Consider the following 12,321-nt stretch of genomic DNA (forward strand, 5'->3'; position numbering starts at 1 on the left):
GTCCGAGATCAGCAAACAATCGCCTCCGTGTCCATACTCTCTGTGATACAAGATAAGCCTGTAATTAATAAGCACCTGCGTGCGGGGAATGGTTGGGGGTCCGAGCCTTCACTACTCAAAGACCCCCATACATCACATGTGAATAATGCAACGTGAAGCGTCGGCCCCTCAAACATCATTGATTTTGGCCTGGGCAGAATTGAGGGAATTCTGCGAATTGTACGAGCCGTCACTTCTGTCTCGGATTTGTCTTGTGTTTTACCACTAAATTTTATACTTTGCAATGTTTGTGAAATCTGCTCCAAAATCCTCATCAAAATCTGCGTAAAACATCTCGGAATTCCCATGCGGATTCATCATTTAGCCATGAAATGGTTCATTGCATCTGGGCACCTTAGACAAGTGCTGGCCGAATGCTCGTTCCTGCCGCTTCCCCCATGAAGGCTGAGACTTCTCCTCCGCAGGGACCAAATCCAACATACCTGATTATTGATCCCCCGACACCCCCATATACATGGAATAGATACATGCGATGTACATGACAGCGTGATTCCTTGTATCGATACGTGATACAAAGCAGATCCACTATGATTAAACTAACAGTAGTCAGCAATGGCGACCGGCGGAGGGAGGAACGCAGGCGTCGCTCTGTGGGTGACAGATTATGGGGAAATTGGTGAAAGTCGATTACTTTGGTTTTTCTCCACTTGATTTTTCGCCATTTCCCACCAATTATAATAAGAAGCTCATTCAGAGTCTGTGAAGCAGTTTTTGATGTGGATTTTGAAGCGGATTTTTGTACAGCCCCGCCGCCATCATCTGCAACTAATATATTTTCCCGATTTTCCCCCGTAAACTATTTGACGGCGACTGTCAGGACCCGGCTGCCAGATAGACGCATGGCGGTCGCTACGTGTGTAACCCCGCCATTACTTCAGTAATTCATGATTGCAAGATGTCACCTGCGAGGGCAGGAAGGCAAAGGCCACAGGAAGGAAATGAAGGGGAGTCAGGGGCCACAGAGGCGCTGCAGCAGCTGAGTGACGGAATGGAACAGCCCTGAGCGCGGAGCACATCCTGGCGGCACATTGTGCTCCACCACAACGCCGGCTGCTTCCGTTCATCCCCTGGTGGCGGCTGCAGAACAGGAGAGACACCTGTCCCCCATTTCCTGCCTGATACCAGAAGAGGAAGACGAGGAATTTACTTGAAGACTCTAGTGGAAAAAGCAGCCTCCACACACTCCACTCAGGGGTTTCCCTCATCAACTCTGGTTTCAGCTTTTCTTGATGTCATTAAGGAGATAAATGTCAGTCGCCCTCCAGAATGAATGATGTAAAGATCACAACATCATCTAACGTGGCAGCGGGTGTAACCAGTCTATAATGGTGCTGGAGCGTTATAAGAGGGCGGCTGAGAGCGGATTCACATTAGGCCCCTTCGCACGTCCGTTTTTTGTCTCCGTATATGGCCCATTTTTTAAGGCCACAAATCCAGACACACGTACACCCATTGTATTCATTGGTTGTGTGCACATGTCAGGGTTTTCACACATGTGTCCGTGCAGAAACCCCGCAGACGTCCTTTCTGATGACACATGGATGACATACGGATGACATATGTGTGACACGGCTCGGAATGAAATGCTCCGGTGGCTGGGTAAAGCATTACAGTTAGGCTGGGTTCACATTGCGTTAATGTGTGCACGCTAACGGACAGCGTTGCACGGCGAAAATGTCGCAATTAACGCCGTGCAACGGGTCCGTTAGCGTGCCCATTGACAGCAATGTAAATTTCTCCTGCAGCGCATCACTAGCGCGTGCCTTTTTCGGCTCGCGCTAGTGATGTGCCGTTCTTCTGTGACGCGCCTCGGACGCTGCTTGCAGCGTCCGCGGCGCGCCCGAGGTCCATTCCTCGCTAGTGCAGATCGGGGATCTGCGCTAGCGGGGACACCGAACGCGGACCCTAGGTAAGCATTGCGTTAGCACAACCCGCTAGCGCTATGCGCTAAACGGATTGCCCTAACTCAATGTGAACCTAGCCTTAGCGCTGTTCCCAGGCGCCGGGTGCTGAATACAACTCTCATCATCCTCGCCTGTTCTACCTGCGATCAGTGAGACCAGGTGATGAGAGGTGTAGTCAGAACCCGCTGTCTGTGAATAGTGCACATGAAATAAATAAATAGTAATACCCTCCATTACTAACCCCGTAGTCAACAGTAATAAACACACAGAGAAAAGTCCTTTAATTGTCAAATTCAGGTCCCGATCCTCTGTTACCCATTTATTACCATACCCTAATAGAATAACTCAAAGTGGTCTGCTGTAAATCCATCCCAGGATGATCCTCGACTCTGCAACATCTGGATGCTGTGCTGAGCGGTGACATCAGTAATGTGACTTCTTAGTATGGCTGCCTGAAAACACTGACAGAAGCGGCTGCAGTCATGAGCGGTGACGTCAGTAAGGTTAGCGCAGGTCACAGGCGGAGGGTCTCACGGTAACCTCTGTGTCAGCCGGCCTATGAACTGTGATAACCTTAAGTTCTCACGATGCGAGCGGTGACGTCAATAAGGTTACCGCAGGTAACAGGCGGAGGGTCTCATGGTAACCTCTGTGTCAGCCGGCCTATGAACTGCAATAACCTTAAGTTCTCACGATGCGAGCGGTGACGTCAGTAAGGTTACCGCAGGTCACCGGCAGAGGGTCTCACGGTAACCTCTGTGTCAGCTGACCTATGAACTGTGATAACCTTAAGTTCTCACGATGCGAGCGGTGACGTCAATAAGGTTACCGCAGGTCACAGGCAGAGGGTCTCACGGTAACCTCTGTGTCAGCTGACCTGTGAACTGTGATAACCTTAAGTTCTCACGATGCGAGCGGTGACGTCAGTAAGGTTGGCGCAGGTCACAGGCAGAGGGTCTCACGGTAACCTCTGTGTCAGCCGGCCTATGAACTGCGATAACCTTAAGTTCTCACGATGCAAGCGGTGACGTCAGTAAGATTACCGCAGGTCACAGGCAGAGGGTCTCACGGTAACCTCTGTGTCAGCCGGCCTATGAACTGTGATAACCTTAAGTTCTCACAATGCGAGCGGTGACATCAGTAAGGTTACTGCAGGTCACAGGCGGAGGGTCTCACGGTAACCTCCGTGTCAGCCGGCCTGTGAACTGCGATAACCTTAAATTCTCACAATGCGAACAGTGACATCAGTAAGGTAACAGCAGGTCACACATGGTCACACAATTAAAGGACTTTTCTGTGTGTGTGTGTTTATTACTTTTGACTGTAGGGTTAGTAATGGGGGTGTCTTATAGATGCCTCTCCATTACTAACCCCTGGGCTTGATGTCACCAGACAATACAAAGCTGACATCAACCCCAAAACCATTATCCCGCTAAAATCCACCAGATAAAATTTGCTGTATATATGACACCATCTTTAAGGATTTGCTGGTGGTGCAATCCCCTTTTACAGATCATGAATGTCAGTTTTCCACAGCTGTAACGGTGGAGAATCTCCTCTGGATTTCAAGGTTACATTATTGCATTGTTACATAGTTGCTTCCAAACATTATTGAATCGTTACTCGATACATTGATGCATTGTTACATTTTTGTGTCATTACATTGTTGGTTCGTTACTTTGTTGTATTGTTACATTAGTGCATCGTTACTTAGTTGCGTCCAAACATTGTTGTAACGTTAAATTGCTGCCTCATTACATTGTTGTATTGTTACATTAGTTGCCTTCTCACATTGTTGCGCCGGAACTTTGTTGTGTTCTTACATTGTTACGTCGGTAGATTGCTATATTGGTGCATTGTTACATTAGTGCTTTGTTACACTGGTGCATTGTTATATTGTTATAACGTTACATTGTTATGTTATTACATCGTTTCATCATTACATTGTTGTATTGTTACATCATTACATTGTGTTGTTAGATAGTTGTGTAGTTACATTTTTAAATTGTTTAATCGTTACACTGTTGCGTTGTTGCATTGTTACATTGTTGCACACACATAATATCAGGATGATGTGATGAGGGAACTTCGCTTTTCGCAGCTTTGGCTGCATTTGGATTAGCAAGCTGCACGAAGAAATGGAGCAAGGCAGGGAAAGGGTTACGTGTGTATCCGGCCTCCTCGGTGTCACAGATGGGGATTGTACGTCAGTCGGCTTCTATGACTCAGGGTCTCCCTCCTGGGGGGATGACAGGAGACAACGCTGCGCTGTCTGTTTCAATAATCAATAGCGACTTATTGGAGGGCAACTGAGAGCATAGGGCGAGGTGGCACCTGCGGGCAGGAGGGGGCTCCCGGCTTCCCATTCTCCACCTGCCCCATGTATGCTGGAGACAGGAATTATGTGTAGGTCCATATCCTGTGGAGAGACAACCACGTCCAGCATGTGCTGCACAGCGGGGATGATAAAGTAGGTGTACATGGTAGATTCAAAAATCTGACACCCAACAGTCCAGAAAACCTGATAATCTGGTACATGTCCCCTCCGCCATTGTGCCAGGAGACAAGGGTTCCCAGCCGAACATCGCCGATCACCCTGACCCACCAGCTTGTCTTCCCCCATGTTGGACCCTGCTGCCATCTCTTCCTCACATGAATGACGCACGTGACCGTCCGCGTGATGGAAAATGTGATTCATCCTGCAGATCCGCTGCCATCTCCAAGGACAAGGTGAGAAGATCATGAGCCCACGAGGAGGTGGAGACAGGTCAGCGGCGGTCTGCAGCCACAGCCATGTCTCGAGACCATTCCAAAACACCCGCTGTATAAGGAGAACACCCCAAAAGACACGCTGTTTACAGAGAACACCCCACAAGATCTGCTGTATACTGAGAACAACCCACAAGACCTGAGAACTTCCCAAAAAACCAAACTGTATTTCAGAGACCCCCCCGGAAGACCCGCTGTACTCCAGAAACACCCCACAAGACTCATCTGTGAAGTCTCAGGGGGTCAGCGGGTGCCCTGTTCTGCTAGACGAAACCGCATTGACCAGGGATCATCTTACCAAACGCCCGCTCTCCTTTTCCTGTGGGCATAATATTAAGACAACATAGAGTGAGGGTAAAACATTGTGGCAATACTTTATTGAACCACAAAACAGGCAGTTAAAACATAGAACAGTCCTAGCAAATACCCAAGATGATGCACAATACAGAGTCTCACCCTTCCGCTGACTCGCCGGGATAATAGCAGCTGGGACTCCAGAGCTTTGAGAGCCGACTACCCCACCTGTGGCACTCACAGAGAGGAGGTAACGACAAGCTTAGAAATTGACAGTCCATTTAGGCACATGGCCAGTTGACTGGATGGTCACAACCTGGATTCTCCAAACATCTCCAAGGAGCCAGGCAACTGGCAGGTCCCTGCTCCTGGCCCCCACAAATCCTGACTACCCCAAATGTATCAATAGATTTGTGATGGTCAATGGAGCAAATCTGTATTCTTCCTGCAGGGGCCATGGTCCCCTAAGCTGGCATCCTGTAGAATGTCAAATCTGTGTCCCTCGTGATGGAGCCATGATGTCTTGGCTGCTGTCCTTTAAGGAGTCTCTGGTTCTTTGGATCTCTGGACCTCTTGGCTGTCTGGAAGTCTGGAGATATATCTGTATATGGAGGTATCTATACTTTTTATAGTTACAACTGTCCTTCATCCAGCAGTCACAGGTAAAGCGGAAGAATGGAGATGAGATTAACTCGTACTGTTAGATTATGTAATGTATTTGCACAGTTTTCCCCCTCTTTTTTTGCAAGTCAACAAACTAGCTGGCCTGGACAATGTGTAGTCAGCATATCAGGAAACATCATTGTTCAATTACCCTGCATGAAAAAAGAGTCAACATTTCAGACTCTAGACCAACTGATGAAAAAATGCATAAATTCAAAAGTCAACATATAAATAACAGTCTATTCCGTATACTGGGAACAAGACCAGCTGTATACGTTGTATACTGGGAACACCCCACAAGACCTGCCATATACCGGGAACACCCCGCAAGAGCGGCCGTATACAGGGAACAAGAACAACTGTATACCTAAAACATCCAACAAGATCCGAGAATATATATAGATATAATAATAATAATAATCTTTATTTTTTATATAGCGCTAACATATTCCGCAGCGCTTTACAGTTTGCACACATTATCATCGCTGTCCCCGATGGGGCTCACAATCTAAATTCCCTATCAGTATGTCTTTGGAATGTGGGAGGAAACCGGAGAACCTGGAGGAAACCCACACAAACACGGAGAGAACATACAAACTCTTTGCAGATGTTGTCCAAGGTGGGATTAGAACCCAGGACTCCAGCGCTGCAAGGCTGCTGTGCTAACCACTGCACCACCGTGCTAGATATAGATATATATATATATATACACATATACCAAGTACACCGCAAGAGAACAGACCCTTAGGCCTTCAGTCGTCCATTTTTTTCCCATATTTGACATGAATGGATCCGTGATTTTCTTATTTGTGAGGTCCACAGACTTGTATCTGTGATTTGGACAGAAAATGTACATTTGTGCAAAAAAAAAAAACATGACCTTGTTAACAGTCCCATAGACTATAATGGATGTGTGTCCTATCCGTGAAAAACACTCATAGAACACGGTGGACAATGGAGTGTGAATGAAGCCTTACATTTGCCTACTTTCCTGGCTTCCAAATAGTGGGTGATCACTTTCGGGTGAATATATCGTTTCCCGGACAGGCGCCGTCGTCCTCGAGCGATCACTGGGGTTTGGATTATTATTTGATCCTCGGTGACTCTGGGCCGACGGACGGTCGGTATCTGCAGACGTCGTGTCCTCCGCACCTGGATGTCGGGATCTCAGTCTTGTGACTTGTGGATTAGAATATTTGCAAACCTTGGAACAACATTGTCCGCGCTCGTTACCTCCTCGTTTACATGTGGTGGATCTGTCGGATGTGTAATGTGAATGTGGAGACATTTTTACAGCCGGGGATTATTCGGTGCTCTGTTCTTAGTAAACCACAGAGGGCCCCTCTATATGGGCCAGATCCACTGACTTCTATGATGCACGTTAGGCTACAGCCACAGATAAAGGAAAGAAAAGAATGGAGCATATCCCTGTACAACACACCAGCCCAAAACTGATTTATGCCAGGGTGCTTAAGGTTTAGGGTAGAATAAAACACTTTTCCCAATATCACACAACTTTTTAGCAGCTTTCGGTGCAGCAGGCTGGCATTGAGTGCCATCACTTGTGTTTTACACCCACAGGCTTCTCTGTCGTAGACTCGCACAGTAATGATCTCCGTCCGCCTGTCCACCCTGGACACTTCCAAGGTTTATCCGGCTCATCCTGTAGGACTTTCTGGACAATATCTACACTACCGATAGAATAGAAATACGACCGTGCCAAGTCTGGGATGAGCCGGACACAAGTAGTTCATTAAGGTGTTTCTATTCTGGTCGTTTCCGTATATTTCCTGCAGGAAATCGACCCAGAAACCATTTACAGAGCTATTAAATAAATGGAGGGAGACGCGCCAGACGCTGGGGCCGGAAGCTGCGCGGAGCTGGATGATGCCTCGTCTCCTAATGTGTCTCCAACCTGCAACTGTGCAGCTGTGGAGGAACTACAACTCCCAGCATGCTGGATTCTTGCCTCCTCCTTGGATGCTCTGATGGGGCTGTCTGACCCTCGAGTGTGCACTACCTGGAGGCACAAGGACAAGACATATATCAATGGGCTTTATCTAAGAAGAGCCAAGGAAAGCATGAATGGTGGGAAGATGGGGCGAAGAAGCTGAAGAGGTTCCCCCAATACTGATGGTCCAACATCCATGGCATTTCTGCTCCATTGAAGGGTCATTGCCAAAATAGCAAGTTTTCCCTGATCCTAAGATCACTGGGATTCCAACTGTTGGGACCACCAGTAATCCCAGGATGAGACTCCCACCTGCAGACTCAGGCCATCTGTGGCGAGCTGAGACCGCAAGAGACTGTAAGAAATGATCCGGAGCGTTAAAGGGTTATTCCCAAAGTAAGTTAGTGATCACGTGGGTCCAATAGTCCCACTGACCGAGCATGGTCACCTCATGATCACATTCAAGAGCCCTCATTTTAGGATCTTTGGGGGTCTCAGCGGTTGGACCTCCAGCGATCAGCACATAGGTAAAGGATAACTTGTGTTTTTGGGGGGAATAATGGGAGATCAATGATCATGAAATTGAGACAAAAACAGTAAAGAAAAAGTTTGGAAACTTTTTACAAATTGTGGAATTTTGCTTTGAGTTTTCTTGTGGGATCTGCTCGGTTATTAGAGGAAACCCTTATATAATGGTCATCATCATAGTGAGGGGATTTCTGCTGACAGATCGCCCGGCCGCTGTACTCTGTGGTCAGCGAAAACAGAAGTGGAAGGGGAAGAAGGTGGAAATCACCTCTCAGCTGACAGCTGGCCCCATATTCTGCTCATTGCAGGCCAGGTTTCCTCCAGGCAGAACTAGATAAGTAATATTTAACCCCTTATAGCACCTCATGAGCAGATGTCAGGTCGCCATCATGACGGGCTAAACCCGTTATGTCTTTACTGTGTTAATGTCTCATAGAGGGACTAAGTAAAAAATATAAAAAAATGTTGAGAAGACTGAAAAAATTATTAGAAAACAAAATAAAAACAAAATAAAGAACACAAAAAATGATACCAATAAATCCACCTATTTATGTAAAAACAAAAATAAACAACAAAAGTGCACATATTTGGTATTGCCGCATCCAGAACGACCCGATCTATAAAACTGTCACACTAGTTATTTAATACGGTGAAGTTCGTAAAAAAAAGTGGCAAAAAACGATGCTTTTTCATCATACTGCTGGAAAAAAGTGGAATAAAACACGATCAGAAAATGAATTTAAATAAAATTGGTATAGCTGGAAACGTCATCTTGTCCCAGAAAAAAAACAAGCTCCATCAGCCGATGGATAAAGCGATGCAAAAATAAACTATATGCTGTAACCGTACTGACCAGAAGAAAGCCGCTTTATCAATTTTACCACACGCAAAACGGACTAAAAACAATTTCTGAATTGCTGGTTTTTGTTCATTCTGCCTCCCAAAAATCAGAATAGAAAGCAATCAAAAAATGTCATGTGACCGAAAATGGTACCAATAAAAAATCATCAACTCGTCCCACAAAAAACAAGCCATCACATGACTGTGGGCTGAATAATAAGAAAATTATAGCTCTCAAAATATGGCGAAGCAAAAATAGTTTTTGCAATGAAAAGCATCTTTTAGTGTGACAGCAGCCAAACATAAAACCACGATATAAATCAGGAAACCAAACAATAAAGTTGTCTAGTCACTTATACTGCACGGGGAATGGCGTAAAAAAATAAATAAGACCAATTCTTCACATGCTGTTGATTTGTTCATTCTGCCTCCCAAAGATCGCAGGAAGGCTCAGCGCACAGTTATCCTGTGCTCTGCGCTGAGCACTTGCATCGGGGTTTCTGTGTAAATCTCTGAAATACATGATTCAGTCGAGACCCCTGCAGAAGATTTACTGTAATGAGGCAGATGGAGGCACTGTAGACGCCATAGGACCTGTGATCCGGTGGTGTCCGTCTATTTAGGTGAGTATAAAAGTGCCATCAGCCACAGTTTTCTTCACCTCTGAAAAAAAGGACAACGTTGAACAAAGGAGTCCATAGTAACTCTGCTGCCTCATAATAGTGAATGGATCCTTCGGGGGTATCGTCTGAATCATGCCATTCAGAGACTTAGATGTAAGTGCTCAGCGTAGAGTGCAGGATAAATGTGAACTGATCCAAAATGTTTTGTACCCCAAAATGCCACCAATAAAAGCTTCTACCCACAAAAAAGTAAATCCCATCTCAGGTCCGTCAGCTGTTAATGGGAATATAGGGAGTGGAGAAAGAAGCAGATTTCTCTAATAAGATAGATTACAACGTTTCTTACATTCGCTTAAACTTTTACAAAGTTTATTAAAGTGACCATTTATTTGTGGACAACCCGCATCCAGGCGCTGCCGCCCATGATCATGCCCCATCACTAATTCGAGGATGGAAATAGCAGAATCCCCCCTTGATGTTCTACAGCCATCAGAAGGTGGTGGGGTCCAAAGGCTCATCGTGTAAGAAGACCCCCATGGTAGGGGGGCTCCCTGCAGCCCGTGTCTTCAGCTGGCGGTGCCCTGGGGCTGTGCATCACAGCTGCAGAGAGTGAAACATACTTCACACACTTCCCCCGGGCACTGTGACTAGCAGACATTTTTCTAATGCCTTGTTGCTCTGTAATGGAGTTGCGCAGCGCAGCGCAGCGTGCCCAGACATCTGCATACAGCTCCGCACAGCAAGGATAATGAATGACTACAAGCCTCTCATGCAAATGGGCACAAGCTGCCCTGGGCATTTCCTGCAGCACCTAAACCAGAAGGGACTTTATTAACTCCTTCACTGCAGGAATCCTGAGTCATTTGTCTCAGGGCTACGACCACAGCAAACATCCAGGTCAGCAGGGAGGAGAGTAAAGACATCAGTTATAGGGACGTCATAACTGCGGACTTCTGCCTGCTCACCATCTCCTGGGGGTACACGGCCCCCGGGGCTGGGGAGAGGCCAACTGTGACACAGGGGAATGCAATCTATTACGATACGATACGATACGATACACTTTATTGATCCCGTGGGAAATTATGGATAATGAAGATAATATTCAGAATGAAAATATTAGGAATAGACAGAAAATATGGAGGATGCGGGCATCGATCCCGCTACCTCTCGCATGCTAAGCGAGCGCTCTACCATTTGAGCTAATCCCCCTGATATTACTCCCTGTTATCAGCCATTACTCCCTGTTATCAGCCATTACTGGGGGAGGTGACTGTAGGACAGGTGACTGCAATCTATTACTCCCTGTTATCAGCCATTACTGAGGGAGGTGACTGTAGGACAGGTGACTGCAATCTATTACTCCCTGTTATCAGCCATTACTGGAGAAGGAGACTGTAGGACAGGAGACCACAATCTATTACTCCCTGTTATCAGCCATTACTGAGGGAGGTGACTGTAGGACAGGTGACTGCAACCTATTGCTCCCTGTTATCAGCCATTACTGGGGGAGGAGACTGTAGGACAGGAGACTACAATCTATTACTCCCTGTTATCAGCCATTACTGGGGGAGGTGACTGTAGGACAGGTGACTGCAACCTATTGCTCCCTGTTATCAGCCATATATGGGGCTGTAGTGCTTTGCTGTGTCCCAGCTCCTGTGCGGAGGGGCAGGGGACATCACTTCTTATCACTTCTTATCCCCATATAATCACATTTCTGGGCCCGGTTACATTGTTGCAGCTTTATCCCTAAACATCAGTGACACAAATCTCTGTACATTGTATCAATTCCACACTGACTAGGGAGTGTTGTCTAGACTGGATGTAATTGTAACAAACCCTCAGCTGTGAGAATGTGTCGAATTTCATGTCCATTTAGCTTTTTCCAAGGGCGAGATCATTAATCCCCAGATCTCATTTATTATTTGTTTGAGGGTCATTTGCTTTTGACATAGGAAATCGTCTTCCCTTGATGACGGCTTAGGTCGCCCTGTATGGGGTGATGTTGGCTCAGTGTCACTCTGTCATGATGTGAACAAGATTGTGATCAGTTACTGACAACAAGCAGAGATACTGACAGCAAGCGTAGACACTGACAACAAGCAGAGATACTGACAGCAAGCAGAGACATTGACAGCAAGCTCAGACACTGACAGCAAGCAGAGACACTGACAGCAGTGCAACATTGAGACACATAAGTGGATGATACATATTAGGCTGCAGAACTATCGGGGACACGGCGTCGTTAACCCTTTTCTGGCTTGCACAGCGGCTCTGACTAATGGTGCCAGATAGGAGGGAGAGCGGCACCGATGCCCACACGATCCAGCGCACGATCTGGGAACCTTTATCAGGAGCACGATGACCAATTCATACTCCTGGAAATGATTAAAAAGTCTTCTAAAGAACAGATGGATGATGTGGCAGCGCCCACGGACAATCACTCCCCCCGTCCAGGTGTCGGGAAACTGTAGGACACAAGAACAGCACATTATAAGGACCCCGTGTCCTCCACCCCCAGACGGCGCGCGTCACCATCCATAGCATCGGTCACATATAGTGTCCGCCGAGCTGCCCGGTGTCCTAATGGGATAAATAAGGCTGCGAGCAGACAGACTCGCGGCCATCAACATATTCTGCTATGGAGAACAATCAATGTTGGGAGTAGTAGTGCTCTATGTCCAGAGTA

General features: G+C 46.7%; 1 non-coding gene across 1 annotated transcript; it reads right to left on the minus strand.

Moving 5' to 3' along the window:
• Positions 1 to 10,768: 10,768 nt before the first annotated feature.
• On the minus strand, positions 10,769 to 10,841 carry TRNAA-AGC (transfer RNA alanine (anticodon AGC)). Its single transcript has one exon. It is a non-coding gene; the product is annotated as a tRNA-Ala (tRNA).
• Positions 10,842 to 12,321: the final 1,480 nt, after the last annotated feature.

The sequence above is a fragment of the Ranitomeya variabilis genome, chromosome 4, assembly GCF_051348905.1.
Source record: "Ranitomeya variabilis isolate aRanVar5 chromosome 4, aRanVar5.hap1, whole genome shotgun sequence".
NCBI classification, from domain to species: domain Eukaryota; kingdom Metazoa; phylum Chordata; class Amphibia; order Anura; family Dendrobatidae; genus Ranitomeya; species Ranitomeya variabilis.